A 19,292-nucleotide genomic window follows, 5' to 3' on the forward strand; every position below is an offset into this window, starting at 1 on the left:
CAACCATTGACTGGTCCATCTGGAGACCCTGAGAGGGAGCCCATCCCTGATGACCAGGACCCAGAGGTGGGATCCCCGGAGAAATGAAATGATTTGTGTTATTCTGCTGTCCTCATAGACTGATGCCTAACCCAACTGTCATCAGAGAGCCTTCACCCAGCAATTGATGGAAACAGAAGCAGAAACCCACAGCCAAACATTAGGCAGAGCTCAGCGAATCCTGTGGAAAAGGGGGAGGAAGGATTGCATGACCCAGTGATATCAAGGGCATCACAAGAAAACCCAGAGAATCAACTAACCTGGGTTCAAAGGGGCTCACAGAGACATGACAACCAGGGAGCCTGCATGGGACTGACCTAGGCCCTCTGCATATATGTGACAGCTGTGGAGCTTGGTCTTCATGCAACACTCCTAACAGTGAGAGCAGGGCTGTCTGTGACTGTGTTGCCTGCTTTGGGGACCCATTCCTCCTCCTGGATTGCCTCATCCAGCCTTCAGAGAAGAGGAGGTGCCTAGTCTCACTTCAACTTGATACACCATGGCTGGCTGATATCCATGGGAGGCCAGCCTGTACTTGAAGAGAAACAGAGGAGAAGGAGGAGTAGATGGGATGGGGGTGGGAGTGGGAAGAGGGGAGCGGGTGGGGAAGAACTGAGAAGAGGGGAGGGAAGGGAAACTTGGATTAGAATGTAAAACCAAAAAAATGAACAAACAAAAACGATTATATAAGGAGAACTTGTCTCAAAAAACAACAAAAAGACGAAGAAAAGAAAAGAAAGAGAGGAGGCAAGTTAAGCTTTCAGGGCTGGGGAGATGGTTCACTGGATAAAGTGCTTTGCCCATAAGCTAGAGATGGGAGTATGGATCCCAAGGTCTCAAGCAACAGCTGAGCAGTCCTGCTGGCTGCCTGCATTACCAGCACTTGAGAGGCAGAGATGGGATGCCCAGGGCAAGCCAGACTAGCTAACTTGGTGAACTGTACTTTCAATCCTCAGGTTCTGCCTCGGTAAAGAGAGCAGTGGAGGAAGACAGCTAATGTGAACTTCAGGCCTCCACATTTATGAGCAAACGGGGGTATGTACATGCATGTGCACCTGTACATAGGTTGCATGATTCTTTGTGGAATAAGCACTCCAACACTAAGGAGAGTGGAAGAGAGATGTCACCAGTGGACCAAAGCCAGGATACCTCCTGAAAGGCTTTGATAATTACATCATTTCTCTCTTCTCTTTCTTCCCTCTAACCACCCCCCATACCTCTCCATTCAAATTTATGACCTTTTTTCCATTAATTGTTATTGCATGCATATATGTAACATATCTGGAGATCATTACTGACAAGCACAACTGATAGAAATGCAGAAAACCAGCCAGTACACACATAAAAATAAATAAATGCTTTCTAATATTATCCTGGGATCTTGCTGCAGTGTTAGATAGTTTTGCGCTATTATTCTTTATCATTGTGTCCTATACTATAGGACCACAAGTTGGTTATACAAATGGCAAATTCTTCTTTAGGAATGGTGTGCAGATTTGTGTACCTGTGTGTGCACGAGGAAGACATTGGGTATCATTCTCTACTGCTGTCTGCCTTGTTGCTTTGAGACAGGATCTCTCACTGAATCTGAAGTTCATCAATTTGGCAAGGCTCGCTAGCCAGCATGTTACCAGATCTACCTGTCTTTACCTACCCAATGCTGGGTTTACAGACATGTGGCCGTGCCCCGATTTTATATAGGTGATAAGGCTTTGAACTCAGGTCCTCATACTTGCATAGTAAGCACTCCTACCAACTGAGCCATCTCTGCAGCCCCAATGTACCTTATTAGGTTGATTTTATTTAAGGTTAAATCTAATCATTTTAGGAAATGTCTAAAATGCACAGTGAACAATGGAGTCCCGTTTTGCACAGACAGATTTCTGATTCCAGCATCTCTGAAGTATGGACTACATGATTTTGCCTTTCATGCTCATCTCTGCTAAGTTATGGAGTCAGTTCTGACACAGGTTGGCAAGCAGTCAAGCAAGCAGGTGGACAGGCAGGCAGGTAGGCAGGCAGGCAAGCAGTCAAGCAAGCAGGTGGACAGGCAGGCGGGCAGGCAAGCAAGCAGTCAAGCAAGCAGGTGGACAGGCAAGCAGTCAAGCAAGCAGGTGGACAGGCAGGCAAGCAAGCAGGCAGGCAAGCAGAACAGTCCCTGGAAAAACAGCTCTAAATTTCTTACCACTGTGTGCTTGATCTCTGATGCATCCACCACAATGGAGCTGTCTCTAAGTCTCACATCCCCACAGGGCTCTGACTTGGTACTTGCATCTTCTGTTTCTCTATTGCATGTCTGGCCCTGGCTGGACATTACCGTGACTCTCTCCACTGTGTTCTTGATTTCCAAAAGGGAGCATTATGATCAAATCAGCTAACAATGTATCTGAAGCTTGGCAAAGAGACCACTTCTTTATAGAACATGAATTAGTCACATACATAAAACCAGTCATAAAAGACACCAATACAATAATGAAGGTGCTCACACCACAGTCAGCATACAACTAGGTTACCCTTGCTGTGATTTTGGGTGCTATGATCCCATGATAAATACATGCTCTTTAAAAATTAGCCTCTAGGGCTGGAACTGGACCTCAGTTGGAAGAGTGCTTGCCTATCATGCATGGGGCCCTGAGTTCCTTTACTGGCACAGCATACCAGGCATGGTAGCATACGTCTATGATCCCTGTACTGGAGAGGTGGAGGCAGAAGGACTTAGAATTTATGGATGGTTTTGAGAAAACTTGAATAAATGGATAACTAAAATGAGCCTTTAGAACTGCTTAGTATTTTATTGTTTGTTGGCAATTTCTGTGGCCTTCACATGCCTCTTGGCTTAGAGAATTCTTTGCAACATGCCTCTGCACTGGTTTTAAATAGCATCTTTATTCTTTCTCCTTTTCATCCTTGGCCTTTCACTAAATAAACTTGGAACATTTTCAGAGCATTAAGATTTTTTTTTCCACCTTAAAGTTCGAACTGAGATAGAATTTTACAGAAAGCAGGAGGCTCACTACTAACATATGCTGCAGGATCTCATCCACAGGTTTGTAGTGTGGATTCCCCCCCCCCCCGTGTGTGTGTGTGTGTGTGTGTGTGTGTGTGTGTATCCTGACTGTGTGTTGCTCTGAGACAGTCAGCCCACATGTGAAGCCTTACCCCACTCCCAAGAGACTGCTCTATGAACACAGCAGCAGTTTATTTGTTTACACTGACACCTCTGATTTTCAAGAACATTTGAATACTTGCTTTAACTGCATAGCCTACTCTTCCTTTCTAGAAATGCTGTGGGATTTGGCAATTTGGTGAGCTACCAGAAAGATCTAGGTGAATTCCACTTTTGGTATCATCTGTCTGTGTATCTCTTGAATATCCACAGCTTCCGGAGTAAAAGTTAAAGTTTCTGTTCTTCTCTTCCCTGTTCCCCTGCCCTAGGCCAATTCTGAACTCACTCTGGAGCTTAGGATGACCTTGAACCCCTGATCCTTCTGCCTCCACCTCTAACATGCTGAGATTACAAGAGTTCTACATCACATTCATTGCATGGTGTTTGGGATTGAACCTACAGCTTTCTGCATCCTAGGCAAGCACTCTGCTGCCTGAACTGTATTCCCAGCCCCAAAAGATAGCTTTAAAACAAAGGGTAAATCCATGCATCTCATGCAAATCTAAAATGAACTCATAAAATATTTGATGAAACTCATTAATCAAACCATACTACAGGCAGTTCAAGTAGAGTTAATGAAGCATTGACTTCTGTAGAGTAAAGATTATTGAGGTGAATTTACAAGTGGTCATAAACTGGTGACGGCCCTGTCCCCCAGAGGTATGGCTGAAGGATCAATTGAAATGCTACCAGGCAGATTTTGTAACCAGTGTTTTAATGTAAAAGCCTCAGTTTCCTGCATTTCTGACAAGGGAGGCTCAGGCAATCATCGCAATATGCCAATTAAAGGGATGAGAAATGGTGAAAAGCAGAGTGGAGATTTATTCAATGTGGCTGCAGTGGGGACAAACAGATAAAGGGGTTCAGTGACTCTCAAGTCGGCTTCAGGGGACTGACAAGAGCTTTAGGTTTAAAGAGAGGAAGGTCTGAGGCAAGGAACAAGAGGTCTGTATAATTAAACAGCCCTGGTCAAAGTGTGGCCTGGTAAATCATTATATTAGCTCTGGTTCAGCCGGGTGATCTAAGACATTATCCTAGCCATAGCTGGAGGGGATTGATCCGATTCTTCTGAGATAATCAAGTCCTGCTCCGGGGTGCAGCCTCCTGTCATAGACAATTGCCCTCGTGTGGGAGTGTGGTCCTTCCTGCCAGGTCCTCCTTGTTCTTGGCATCTAGGGTGCTACAGGTTTATGACCAGGACTTATTTTTGATGAGATGGGTTAGACAGAAGACCATCTTTGAGTCTTATCATGTCTGCAGCATGCAGCAGGAATCTAACATAAAGTAAAGGAGACAGACCCCAAATGAAAGCAGAGAGCTGGCTTCCCATCTGGCTTTTACTACCTTGTGGGCCCAAGTGAGGTGCGCCATTGCCTTTTTAGCAAAAGCAGCTTCTTCTAAGTGCCTGTTTTAGATGTAGTCATGTATCTATGAGCAAAACTTGTTTTGTACCACTCTCAGCCATCACAATTAACGCAGACAAAATGAGGAGTGGCACCAGACAACCCAGAATGCCATATCCTACCCAGGGTACACTGTTCCCATGCTAGAAGCTCAACAGTCATTCTGGCTTCTTCCAGATTTTCATGCAAACTTGTTTGACCCCCTTCTTGTCCTTATGGATATGATTTAATGAGTACATATAACATAGTAGGTGTGGGACTGCACAGGTCTATTCCCATACAGATTTTATGATTGATATAAATCATGTCTTATGTTCACTAAATACACTGATAATATTTATTCAAACATTTTTACATTATTAAATGAAAGAGGCTTTTGTAGTTAACAAGAAATGGTGACAATGTTAAGAACACCTTTATGTTTTATGGAATAATTTATATAAAAAACAAAGGTAATTTTTATTAGAACAAGAAAGGCCATGTTTTAATAGAACATCCCCAGCCAGACTAATTAGAAATAAACACATATTGCCTCACTATCCCTGCCCCATTGGTATAGGTACAGGTTATATAGGACATCTCTCTTTCTCAGTCTTTGTTTTTAGACAGGGTCTTACCATGTCACCCTGGCTGGCCTGGGACTTGGTAGGTTAGACCAGGCTGGCCTCCTATTCATAGAAATCCGCCTGCCTCTGTTCCTGAGTGCTGAGATTAAAGGGTGCGCCACCATGGCTGGCAAGATATCTTTTCTTCACTGACAATCATTCTCCTGAAAGACATTTGTAGAACTGATTTCTCTTATTTTTGGCATACTGTTAAAGTGTGCGGGCACACACACACACACACACACACACACACACACACACACACACACCCACCTGTCATCTTCAGGTCCCACATCAGCAGAAAGCAGACTTACATAATACGTGGCTTGCTCTGTGTTACCAAAATCAGGCTGCTTCTCATTCTGGCAGTAGCTGGGATTCGGGACTTGGGTCTTGTTGGGGACTTGGGTCTTTGTGACAGCTGTGAAGGAGAAAGGCTTCAGGAACTAGATGTGGAAGGTCAGCTTTTCAAAGCAGCTGGGAAGGGAGAGAGGCTACAGGGGTTGGGTGGGGTCAGGTCTGAGTTCTAACAAAACACACTTCCAAGTTTGGACTGAGGATATATAACTCAGTCAATAGAGTGTTTCCCTAGCATACATGAAGCCCTAGGTTTAATTCCCAGCATCACCTGAAATCGGACACATTGGGCATGCCTGTGATCTCAGCACCTAGGAAGTGGAAGCAGGAGAAGAAACACTTCAGGTCAAAGACAAAGGAGCCCCTTGATGGAGGGGAAGGTTGGGTTACAGGAGACATGACTTGGTGACAAACTCAATATTATTACGGATGATGGAGGCAAATGAATTTTCACACATTGAAGATGACTTCCAGACATGAGAATGTCAAAAGGCAGTTGTAGAAAAACAGAAGATTAATTTGGATTTTACTTGTGATTTTTCAAATGTGGTCATCCAGCTTCCTGCTCCTGCTGGAATGCCTCGTGACATGCCACGCTTTCCCCACCATCAAGAAAGAGCTCTAGCCCTTTGGAACTGTAAGGCCAAATGAGCTATTTGTCCCTTGAATTGCTTTTGTTCACAGTATTTTATCACAGCAGCAAAAAAGTAACTAGTACATGGAGGATCACATTTCGCTCTGTAGTAAAATCCAACCTGTAAATGTAGGATTATGTGAGATAGTTATGTTTGGACTCCATTAAATTAATGAAAATTGTAAAAAATGCACTGCAAGGTGTGGTGGTGAACACCTGTAATCCCAGCAGAAGCAGAGACAGGAGGATCACGAGTTCAAGACTATCCTTGAGTTGGTCATAGTGACATAGGTCAGCTTGGGCCTCAGGAGACTATCTCTCAGAACAATAGCAACCAAAATCCATCAAGAAAAACAAATAAACAAAAAATCAAACAACAATAATGAAATCCTGTAAAACTCCTAAATCACACTCCAGTTTGTGTCCTAACCGGAAATACTAAAAGAAAAGCACAAGCTGCATATTATTGTAGTTTATATTTCTTAAAACTTTTTATAAATGAAGCTGACATGTCTTGTTCCCAACCCCACTGCCTTCCACAAAGGATACAAAAGCTCTTAATTGACATGGGATTTCTTGAAGGAGAAAAAAATACAGTGGCAGCAACAGTAATCAATGATGCCCAAGTCAGCCCTACTGGGGCTCCAGTGTCTTAGATGATAGGGCACCGGTGGATGAATTCAAGAACTCCTCATCCATAAGGATCGAAAGGGAACAGCATGCCCAGTGAGTAGCAGGTGTGTTAGCCTTTCCAGCAGCTGGGGTGTGTATCCCAGAATAGGCCTAGCACATTACGGTGCTGATGATTACACAGTTAGGGACTCATATGTCAATACAGAGCTGTGCTCATGCAGGGCATGCAGGGTTCCCTGGGTTTCCCTCCTCTGCTCCCCCCACCCCCACCCCACAGCTTTCCTTGCCAGTGTGTGTGTGTGTGTGTGTGTGTGTGTGTGTGTGTGTGTGTGTGTGTGTGTCTTGCCTGGGACTGTTTGGCTTTTAAAAGCTAAAAAAATAAGTCTCTCTCACCTGCTGTTGATCAGTTGCCAGCTGCTTCCTTCTTCTGGATGTCCTTGCCGTCTGTCTGTCCTTGGGAAGGACAGGTATTGCTGCCAAAGAGGGACCGAGAGGCAGCCTGGAGCCCAGAGGCACTGGATTCATATCAGAGTCTGACATTTTAAGATGATTGTCAGTGGCCTCCTTTCCTGGCACAACTTTCTAGAGATACTCTCGGCTCAAAATAAAATTAAGAAGTTCAGTATCCACACATATAGCTAAAGATCTAAATTATAATATAATTATAAAATAAGGATGGATGTGGTGTCTCTCCTGAATTTGTATGCCTTCATTCTCTATTATAATCCTGCAGTTCGGTCTAATTTATTTTATGATCATTTGAGACAAAAATCTCCTGTAGCCCAGGCTGGCTCCGGACTTGGTATATAACTGAAAATGACCTTGAACTTCTGATCTTTCGGCCTCTGCCTCTCAAGTGCTGGGATCACAGACATGTACCACCCCACCTCATTTACTCAATACCGAGGACTTAGCTCAGGGCTTTCCATGCTAGGTGAGACCTCTCCCAACTGAACTCCAGCCCCAGTCCAGGTTTTTCCTTCATGAAAATGATTACATTCAATGATATACATCTACAGCACAACTTGTGCACCTAAGCCCTGCACATGGAAAAAGAACATCTAACCAAGGCTGAGGTCAGCACAATTAGGAATGACGTACCGAGTACTGAATTCTGCACTAGCTTTACCTAGCAAATGGTAGAAACTGCTGGGACTCAGTTCTCATTCTCTACCAAACATTCATAACCGTGAAAAGTTCTTTAAGTGAGCAAGAGCATTTAATCTTGCCAAACGTAAAAGAACCAACAGTGGAGTCCTATCTTAGGAACACAGTATCTGGGAGGTGGGGCTCTTACCTAAGGGTCAGACTTCATAAACCTCAGAAACTTCGCAGGTGTGAAGAAGCCTTCCTGAGCAGGATCTGTGCACTGAAAGGTCTCAGGCCTTGGTTAAGCATCAGCAATCTGTAACAGAAAAACCTGTGAACTGTGGTGAGCCTTAATCAGAAGGGCAAGCTTATGAATGACCAGAACATCCCTGAAGTAAGTCACTGAAGGGATAGTACGAGTATTGGTTTCTACTAATTCAAGCCTCATGTATTTTTTTTGGGGGGGGGGCAAACTCTTCACTGGTTTCTTCACCTGAAATTTCTACTTTTTGTTATCATCAGAATGTTCTCTTTGAAAATAATAATAGTGAGTAAAATGTAAGCACAATAAATAAGCTATGACTAGATCAGGCTTTAGAAAGGGTTGTGCATTCCTTCGTAGTGAGTGGTAAGTTTCCACCATTTGCTGAGTAGAGCTAGTGCAGAATCTAGCACTCCATAAATCATTCCCAATTTTGCTGGATGTGGCCTTTGCTAGATGCTCCTTTTTCCTTGTGCTGACTGTATCCTATGCTCTATTTCTTAGCAATTATCATACATACATATATAATTTTCATGCATCTGCTTTTCTTCTCGACTAAGCCCTTAATTTCAAGGGCACAGAGATTATCATAGACATTTCCGTGGCATTTTGGACAAGAATAAATGTGAATGTTGGTAAAATAGAGTCAGGAAGCTTCTTACCCAGGCTTGGATGACTGGACCATTTATTGAGATAGGAGACATGACTGCCTAAACATGAGCTGAATCAGGACAATAGACATGCCAAAATGGAATGGTTTGAAAAATACCATGAGTCCCCAGGCCTACATAAAGAACTACAGGCAAATAAGGAATGCTGAGAAAGAGTCTTTTCCAGGGAAGATTACACCAACTGATTATCCAACACCAAATGGTCATCCCTGAAAACATATATCCAAGTAAAATTATACGGGCTGATCAGGTTGTATTTATATATTTGGGAATATATGAATGTGTGTGTGTGTGTGTGTGTGTGTGTGTGTGTGTGTATGTGTGTGTGTATGAACAACTAAAAAGAGGCCAAGATGTAAAGAAAGATCAAGGGGTTCATGGGAGGGACTGGAGGAAGGGAAGGGAGAAATGATGTAATTATAATTTCAAAAAATAAAAAAAAATTTGTAAAAACGTCAGTTCTGTCTATATGGAGTATATAGATATAGAAAAACAGAGATAGACTAGAGACTTTTAAGAACTTAGAGAATAGGGGTATGAACATGTATTAGGGACTGATGACAGAATTCTAAGTCTGGGATGCTTAAAGCAGTGTCCCATTCAAAAAATCCTATGAACCCTGATAAGGGATAAGTATCAGATAGATAACCATTGTCATAAATATTTTATTTTCTTTTTTATATACATTATTTTAACAGACATGCGTTGAAAGCTTAGTATGTTTTAGATGGCTAAGAATACAAAAAAAAAAAAAAAACAAAAAACAAAAAACAAATAACACAGGAGTCCAGTTCTTAAAAGGCTCCAAGTCTTTTAAGACAGCAGATATGGCTTTGGTGGGACAAAGACTGTAAGGCCCAGAGGTGATGCATGACTGCAAGGGAGGAGTGTTTTTGAGACATAGCAGGGTAATTGAACTCACATATGTAACTGAGTTCACATATGAACTCATAGCAGCTGTGAGAGTATGCACAGAGCCTGCACAAGCTCAAGACATAAAATCCCAGCATGGAGAGGGGAGGAGGGCACGAATACCCATCCCCAGCTGAGAAGCTACTGGCAATGGATAATCAGAGGGAGAGTCAGTTTTCTTTTCTTGATTTTATTTCATTAACATTTTTCCATTTATTTTACATACAGACCACTTTCCTCTCTCTCCTATCCCTCTGTTCCCTTCCCCTACCTCCTCTTCCCTACTACCTCTCATCTACCCCTCCCCATCCACTCCTCCTGTCTCCATTCAGAAAGGGGCAGGCCTCCCATGGGCTGAACAAAGCATGTTAAGGGTATGGCCTTGGGTAGGTTAAGCAAGTTTCACTGTAAGGCCACATATCTGAGAATACATGAGTAGCAAAAATTAGACTTGATATTTTTAAAGAGAATACACAAAGTTGGGTGGGTAGGAGGGGGTAATCTGGGAGATGTTGGGAGAGGGCAGTGAATATTATCAAAATATATTTGTGAAATCCTGAAAGAACTAATATAAATAAGAAATACTAGAAGGGCAAAAAAAAAAACCCACCCCAAAACAAAATGATATCTGAATTGAGTATTAAAGTGACATTTAATCGACCAAAATGACAATGACTTTTAAAAAAGATTGGAAAAAGCAGTTCTAAGTAGGAAGAAACTATAAAAAACAATAGAAATAGAAGTATAAAAATAGTAGAAAAAGAAGTAGAGGTGGATTCAGGACAACAAGTAAGATATAAGAAACTCCAAAAAGTTCACAAAGGTTGTTTTCTGACCACTAGAGAAGGCATCTACAGTAGATTTTTACGTTCAGATTTCTGAGATAGAAAGGTACCCACAGCTAGTAGGGAGGGTATAGATGATGAAGCCTAAACTATAGCAAGGACAATTTAAGTTTTGCAATGATTCAGCCTTGTATGCCTCATGTGGGTAAGTTGGACTGCAGATACCAAGTTCTTGGCAAATGTTCATCTGGCAGTGACATGCAGAAGAACTAAGGACCTAGATCACCCACCAGAAGTGAATTAGCAGGTAATCACAGACCTTCTTTCCTTTTCAACATCTAGGGAACTCATGGCTCCTGGATCATCCCTCTTTGATTGTATTGATGTAACACACTCTACCTGGATTGCCCACTTCCCCTTCGCTATCTGGTACATTCATGCTTTAAACACCATTTGAAATGTCATCTGTCCTCTGCTGTCTTTCCTGGAGTACAGTAAGTGCTTTTCAACATTTTCATGTATCCATATGTTTTCCCCTGCTTGTTCAATATGGAATGGAGAAAGAAAACATGCTCCTGTTAGGGAAGCAGGTAGGCTGACTGCAGATCTTCACCTCTCCCTCCATTTCTGCAAGTTCAACCCCCATTCTCATCCTCACCTCTGCAGAAAACAAACAAATAAACAAACCTGTGGCAGCCTGCCCCTATCTCATCTCTAATGGGTTCCACAGATCTTCAAACCTCACTCCCCCAACTCACTGTGTTGCCCCAGCCTCCAAATCCAGCAGACACTCCCTGTAAAGCCACAGACAACACTGGCCAAGAAAACAGGTAGGCTAAGGTCAGATCTCCACCTCTCCCTCAGCTCCTCCAAATCCAATGCCCTAGTCTCATCCCTAGCTCTGCAGCAGAGCACCTGCTGCAACATCCCTTCTCACTCTGTCCCCATCTCCAGGGAACCCCTTAGATCTTCCCTTCTTTTGCTTTGTCAACACCCCCACCTCCTCCAGCAGGCACTCCCTGGGAAGTCACAGGCCACACTGGGCAGGAAAACAGGTAGGCTGACTGCAGATCTTCACCTCTCCCTCTGTTCCCCCAAGTCTAATCCCCCAGTCTCATCCCCAGCTCTGTAGAAGAACTGCTGCAGGCTCCTTTCCCCCTGCCCCCATCTCCACTGGATCACACAGATCGTCTTCAACCTTCCTTCCACCAAACACTGCTTTGTCTCAGCCCCAAACTCCAGCAGGCACTCCCTGGGAACACACAGACCACTCCAACCAGGGAAGCAAGTCCACTGACAGCAGATCTTCACTTCTCCCTCCACTCCTCCAAGGCCAGTTCCCCAGTCTCATGCCCAGCTCCCTAGCAGACTGCTGCTGTAGCCACTCCTCACACTCTGTTCTCCTTCCCAGGGGACAAACTAAGACGATCCTAGTGGAACACCCTGCTTCTTGTGAAGTTCCTCCACCAACCCAAGTCCACCCCCATCGATAAGTCTCTGAGTACAATATCCAGAAACTCACTTTACTTGGAACCCCCAGTGTCGATATCTATCAGGACCCCAGAATATTTTCTTACAGGCAATACACAGCCACCACACTTCTCCAAGAACCAGAGAGGAAACAGAAACCAAGGAATGAAACACCCATCCGACAAAAACAAGAAAATTCAACAAAGACAATTCAGCACCTAGAATTACAATCTTCAAAAGCCCAGATGCCTAGACGCCAGCATAAAAATACATCAATACCATCTAGGACAACATGTCTCCAACAGAGCCCAGCAACCCTACTGCAGCAGACCCTAAATATTCCACATAGCTGAAGCACAGAAGGAAGACTGTCAAACAGCCTTTATGAATATGATAGAGGTCCTTAAAGAGAACAATAATAAATTGCTTCAAGAAACCCAGGGAAACACAGTGGGAGGAAAGGAAGGAAACTGTGTAAAACTTGAAAGTGGAAATAGAATCAATAAAGAAAACCCAAACTGAGATAAAACTGGAAATGAAAACTTTAGGAGCTCACCAAGATGTCAAGTCTTCATCTTCCGAAGGAGCAGAGGGACACAGCCTTCTTGGAAAAGACTGACACCCAGCTAGCTCACTCCAGTTCCTTTAAGCAAACATGTACAAGGTTAACTGGGGCTGGGAAAGGTTCCAACCACCAAAGCCATCTTGTTCCTGCTGGCCATGAGAGCAGACAACCCAAACAAATCTCAGTCCCTTTTGATCATGGCAAGCCATAATCAAATATAAGAACTCCAGGTTTGCCAGGAGTATCTTAGGACCAAGGTCAGTGCATCTGTAAGCTCTCACGTAGCAGTAACACCAAGTGCAGATTTTCCAGAGACATTTCTTCAAGATCTTAACAGTCTCAAAACAATTTCTCAGCCTCTACTGATTAACCCAAACATAACAAAGACTTTGCTGAAATATTTCTCTCAAAGCCAGACACAAAGGCTTTATATATTTCACTTAAAGCCAGACACAAAGGCTTTACTATACATTTCAATTAAAGCCAGACATAAAGGCTTTACTTACATATCACTGCACTTCATCAACAGAATACAAGAGATGGAAGAGAGAATCTCAGATGTTGAAGACACATTAGAAGAAATGAATACATTGGTCAAAGAAAAACGCTAAATCCAAAAAACTCCTAGCACAAAACATCAAGGAAATCTGAAACACACTAAAAAGACAATATCTAAGAGTAATAGGAATAGAGGAAGGAGAAGAAATCCAGGTCAAAGTTACAGAAAATGTTTTCAACAAAATCATAGAAGAAAATTTCCTTAACCTAAAGAAGGAGATGCACATCAAAGTACAAGAAGCATACAGAAAATAAAATAGACTGGATCAGAAAAGGAAGTTCCATCAGCACATAATAATCAAACACTAAACATACAGAACAAAGAAATAATATTAAAAGCTGCAAGGAAAAAAGACCAAGCCACAAATAAATGCAGACCAATAAGGATTATGTCTGACTTCTCAATGGAGACGCTAAAAGCTAGAAAGGCCTGGACAGGCGTGCTGCAGACTCTAAGTGACCACAGATGCTAGCCCAGACTACTATACCCAGGAAATCTTCAATCACCATAGATGTAGAAAATAAAACATTCCATAATAAAAACCAAATTTAATCAATACTTATCCACAAATCAAGCCCTACAGAAAGTGCTAGAAGGAAAACTCCAACCGAAAAAGGTTAACTACATCCAAGAAAACACAGGAAATAATTCCAAATCAGAAAAGTCAAAAGAAGAGAAACACACACACACACACACAAACAACAACAACAAAATAACAGGAATCTCAACATAAAACCAGATACACTGAACCTGATAGAAGAGAAAGTGGGAAATATCTCTGAACTCAATAGCACAGGAGACTTCCTAAACAGGACACTGATAGCATAGCCACTCGGCGAGAGAGAGGATGGATTATATGAGCAAGAGATATTGAGACCATGATAGGAAAAAGTACAGGGACAAACAGCCAAACTAGTGGAAACACATGAACTGTGAACCAATAGCTGAGGAGCCCCCATGGAACTGCACCAGTCCCTATGGCTAAGTGAGACAGTTAATTAGCTTGAACTGTTTAGGAGGCCCCCAGACAGTGGAACCGGGACCTGCCCTTGGTGCATGAGCTGGCTTTTTGGAACCTAGGGCCTATGCTGAGACACTTTGCTCAGCCTTGGTGTAGGGAGGAGGGGACTGGACCTGCCTCAACTGAGTCTACCAGGCTGGGCTGACTCCCCAGGGGAGACCTTGCCTTGGAGGAGGTGGGAATGGGGGGTAGATTGGGAGGGAAGGCTGGGGGGTGGGAGGAGGGAGGACAGGGGAATCTGTGGCTGATATGTAAAGTTAAATTAATTATAAAATAAAAATATTTTAAAAAGAGTAAGAATTAATAAATGGGACCTCATGAAACTGAAAAGCTTCTGTAAGGCAAAGGATGCTGTTATTTGGAAAAAGCCCCAGTCTACAGAATGGGAAAATATTTTTACCAATTACACATCCAATAGAAGACTAATATCCAAAATATATAAAGAACTCAAAAAAACTAGATAGCAAAAAAACAAATAATCCAATTAAGAGTGGGGAACAGATCTAAATAGAATTCTCAATAGAGGACAGTCAAATGGCTGAGAAACACTTAAACAAATGTTCATCATCCTTAGCCATCAAGGAAATTAAAATCAAAAGCACTTTGAGATTCCCTTTTATACCTGTCAGAATGGCTAAGTTAAAAAAATGTAAGTTTTATAAGACAGCTCATGCTGGTGATGGTGGGGAGTGAGGAAGCACTCATCTATTGCTTGTGGGGGTTGCAAACTTGTACAGCCACCATGGAAATCAATAGGTGGTTCCTCAGACAGTTGGGAATCGATCTACCTCAAGATCCAGCTATAACACTTTTGGGCATACACCTTCCACCTACCACAAAGACACTTACTCAAGCATGTTCACTGGTGGTCTATTCATAATATTGCCAGGAACTGGAAACAACCTAGATGTTCCTCAACTAAAGAATGGACAAGGCAACTGTGGAACATTTACACAATGAAGTATTACCCAGCTGTTTAAAAAATAAAATCATGAAATTTGCAGGTAAATGGATGGAACTAGAAAAGAAAATCATCCGGAGTGAGGTAACCTGAACCCAGAAAGATTAATATGGTATGTATTCACTCATATGTGGATATTATCCATTAAATAAGTGATAACCCACCTAAAATCCAGAGACCAAGAGAGGTTAGGTATAGGGGAAGGGACTAGGACCTTATGGATCTTCCTGGGAGAGAGAAATCGATTTTCCAGGAGAACTAGGGGCAGGAGGGATAGAAATGGCGGGATCAGGTGGGGAGGAAGTGGGAAGATAGGGTTGACAGAGGGAATGTGGGGAGAGAATTGCAGGGCATTTGAGGGATTTTTAAGGAAATTGAGTCCAGTGGAAAGTTCCTAGAATATATGAGGTCTCCTAATAATGGAGGAGACAGAGTCCCAACTGGCCATCTCTTATCACAAAGGAAGCTTCCAGTACCAGGACTGGGTTATGTCCAATTGAGTTGTCATCCAAAGGGGTCCCATGGAAATCCCTATACAATCTAGGCTGTTGCCACGACAATGGGTTGCTCTCTGTAATCTCACAGTGGGGCCCCACTGCTGAAGACAACACCCACACAACTCACTGAACATGGAGAATTGGAGCTCGTGACTATAGGACGCCTTCACCACTATAGTCTAGTGTCTTTAGTGGAGGAAGGTAGCTTGCAGGCTCCCAAAAGAGAAATGTAAACACCAGCCCAGCCACAAACCCTTTGACCTACAACCTGTCCTGCCCACAAATATGCCAGGGCATTGGTGGCAGAGAACATGTGAGAGTAGCCAACCAATGTCTGCTGTGAAGGCTCACTCCACGAGACAGAACCAGACCTGACACTGCGTGGGTGACCAGGAACCTGAGACTACACAGCCCAGTATTGGGATAAAAGTGTTAGGATAAAACCAAACACTTCTGGTCTAAAAAAAGGGGTATCAATAAAATGACTCCTATGATATTCTGCTATACTCATAGATCAGTGCCTTATCCAGCCATCATCAGAGAGGCTTCTTCCTGCAGCTTATGGGAACAAATACAGAGACCCATAGCCAGACATTACACAGGGTTCAGGGAACCCCAGAGAAGAGGAGGCAGAAAGAGTGTGATATAAGAGCCAGAGGGGATGGAGGACACCAGAAGAACATGGCCCTCTGAATCAACTGAGCAAAGCTCATATGAACTCACAGGGACTGAAGCAGTATGCATGGGGCCTGCACGGGTCTGCACCAGGTCCTCCATGTACCTTAAAGCTTTCAGTTCAGTACTTTTATGGGACTCCTGAGTGTGTGAAGGAGTACATCTCTGATTCTCAGGCCCTGCTTTTTTCCTTGTGTTGGGTTGCCTTTTCCAGCCTCAATGTGATGGTTTTTGTTTTATCTTGTTATATTTTCTTTTGTCATGTTTGGTTTTTTATCTCTTAGCAGCCTGTTCTTCTCTAATGAGAGACAGAAAGGGAGTGGATCCAGATGGCAGGAGAAGTGGGGAGGAACTGGGAGGAATAGAAGGAGGGGAAACTGTAACCAGGATAAATTGTTTGAGAAAAGAATCTATATTCAGTAAAAAGGACAAAAATAAAAGCAGCTATGATTGTTTCAATGAAAATGGCCCCATATGCCCATAGAGAGTGGCACTAATAGGAGGTGTGGCCTTGTTGGAGGACATGTGACACTGGGGATGGGGTTTGAGGCTTCAAATGTCCAAGCCAGGCCCCGTGTCACTGTCTCTTCCTGCTACCTGTGGATCCAGATGTAGAACTCTCAGCTCCTCTCCAGAACCATGTCTGCCTGCATGCTGCCATGCTTCCCACCATGATGATAATGGACCAAACCTCTGAACTGTAGGCCAGTCCCAATGAAATGTTTTCATTTCTAAGAGTTACTGTGGCCATGGTGTCTCTTCATGGCAATGAAACCCTAATTGAGGAAGCAGCTTACAGCAAGCCCATAGATAACATCAACTTAAATGGAACCAAACTCAGCACAATTCCAATAAAATCAGGACTAAGACAAGGTTGTCCACATTTCCCATACTGATTCAATGTGCTACTTGAAGTCTTAGATAGCACAGTAAGATGACTGAAGGACATCAAGGAGATACAAATTGGGAAGAAAGAAGTCAAAGAGTCTCTGTATGCAGATGACATGATAGTATACATAAGTGACCTGAACAATTCCAACAGGAAATGTCTACAGCTAATAAACACTTTCAGCAAAGTAGCTGGACACAAAATTAACCCACAAAAATCAGTAGCCCTCCTATATTCAAATGACAAATGGATTGAGAAAGAAATTAGGGAAATAAATAACTTTTACAATATCCCCAAATACTATAAAATATCTTGCTCTAACCAAGCAAGTGAAAGATTTGTATGATAATCTTCAAGTCTTTGAAGTAAGAAATTGGAGAAGATATCAAAAGATGGAAAGATCTCCCAAGCTCATGGATCAGTAGGATTAACATAGTAAAAATGGCCAGCTTACCAAAAGCAATCTACAGATTCAATGCAATATCCACCCAAATTCCAACACAATTCTTCACAGACCTTGAAAAGAAGTTTTCATCTTCATACGGAAACAAACAAAAAAACAGGATAATTAAAAGAATCCTAAATAATAAAACATCTGCAGGAGGTGTTACCTGCCCCAATTTAAGTTGTACTATAAAGCTATAGTAATAAAAACAGCATTGTATCAGCACAAAAACAGACATATTGATCAATCGAATAGAAGACGCAGACATAAATCCACACACCTATGACACCTGAGTTTTGATATAGAAGCCAGTAAAAAAGACAGCATCTTCAATAAATGAATCTTGTCAAACTTGGTGGCTGCATGTAGAAGAATCCAAATAGTTTCATACTTATAATCCTGCACAAAACTCAACTCCAAATGTATCAGAGACTAGAGCATAAAACCAGATACAGTGAACCACATAGAAAGTAGACAATGGCCTTGAACACACTGGCACAGGAAAAGACTTTCTGAACAGAACATCATTAACACAGGCACTAAGATCAACAATTAATAAATGGGACCTCTGGGCTGGAGAGATGGCTCAGAGGTTAAGAGCACTGGCTGCACTTTCAGAGGTCTTGAGTTCAATTCCCAGCAACTACTTAGTGACTCACAACCATCTGTAATGAGATCTGGTACCCTCTTCTGGACTGCAGGCATACATGCAGGCAGAACATTGTATACATAATAAATAAATAAATCTTTAAAAAAAAATGGGACCTCATGAAACTGAGAAGCTTCTCTATGGCAATGGACACTGTCATTCAGACAAAGTGGCAGCCTACAGGAAAATATTTTTACCAAGAATACATCTGACAGAGGGTTAAATTCCAAAATAGATAAAGAACTCAAGAAACTACATATTATGAAAACAAATAACCTATTTAAAATATAGGTACAGATCTAAACAGAGAATTCTTTTTTTTTTTTCAGAGCTGAGGACCAAACCCAGGGTCTTGTGCTTGCTAGGCAAGCGCTCTACCACCGAGCTAAATCCCCAACCCCTAAACAGAGAATTCTAAATAGAGGAAACTCAAATGGCTAATAAACACTCAACAAAATGCTCATTCTTAGCCATCAGGGAAATACAAATCCAAACCACTTTAAGATTTCATTTTAAACTTATCAGAATGGGTAAGACCAATAAAATTCATAATAGCTCATGCTGCTGAGGATGTGGAGTAAGAGGAACACTCAAATTTTGTCGGTGGGAGTCTAAACTTGCAAAGTCACTATAGAAATCAGTATGACAGTTGCTTAGGAAGATCCAGCTATACCACTCTTGGGCATATACCTAGAGGATGCTTCTTCCTACCACAGAGATACTTGTTCAACCATGTTCTTTGCTACTCTATTCATAATAGCCAGATTGGAAACACCCTAGTTGTCCCTCAAGAGAAGAACAAATAAATAAAATTTGTTACATGTATACAATGCCATATTATTTAGCTGTTAAAAAATGACATAAGCTGGGCGGTGGTGGCGCATGCCTTTAATCCCAGCACTCGGGAGGCAGAGGCAGGTGGATCTCTGTGAGTTCAAGGCCAGCCTGGGCTACCAAGTGAGTCCCAGGAAAGGTGCAAAGCTACACAGAGAAACCCTGTCTCGA

General features: G+C 42.5%; 1 long non-coding RNA gene across 4 annotated transcripts in view; it reads right to left on the bottom strand.

The window, feature by feature from the left end:
- Nucleotides 1–612: 612 nt before the first annotated feature.
- The window catches only part of LOC119086632, a 30,186-nt gene continuing 11,506 nt past the window's right edge, over nt 613–19,292 (bottom strand). The window contains exons 3-7 of one of the 4 annotated variants that reach the window (XR_005089966.1): nt 8,135–8,242; nt 7,231–7,310; nt 5,528–5,634; nt 2,225–2,377; nt 613–651 (exon numbers count right to left, since the gene is read on the bottom strand). This is a non-coding gene — a long non-coding RNA (uncharacterized LOC119086632). Of the gene's footprint in view, nt 652–2,224; nt 2,378–3,588; nt 5,378–5,527; nt 5,635–5,841; nt 7,436–8,134; nt 8,243–19,292 lie in introns of those variants that run through there. The other 3 variants (XR_005089963.1, XR_005089964.1, XR_005089965.1) reach the window with 3 other exon arrangements.

The sequence above is a fragment of the Peromyscus leucopus genome, chromosome X (genome assembly GCF_004664715.2).
Source record: "Peromyscus leucopus breed LL Stock chromosome X, UCI_PerLeu_2.1, whole genome shotgun sequence".
NCBI classification, from domain to species: Eukaryota; Metazoa; Chordata; class Mammalia; order Rodentia; family Cricetidae; genus Peromyscus; species Peromyscus leucopus.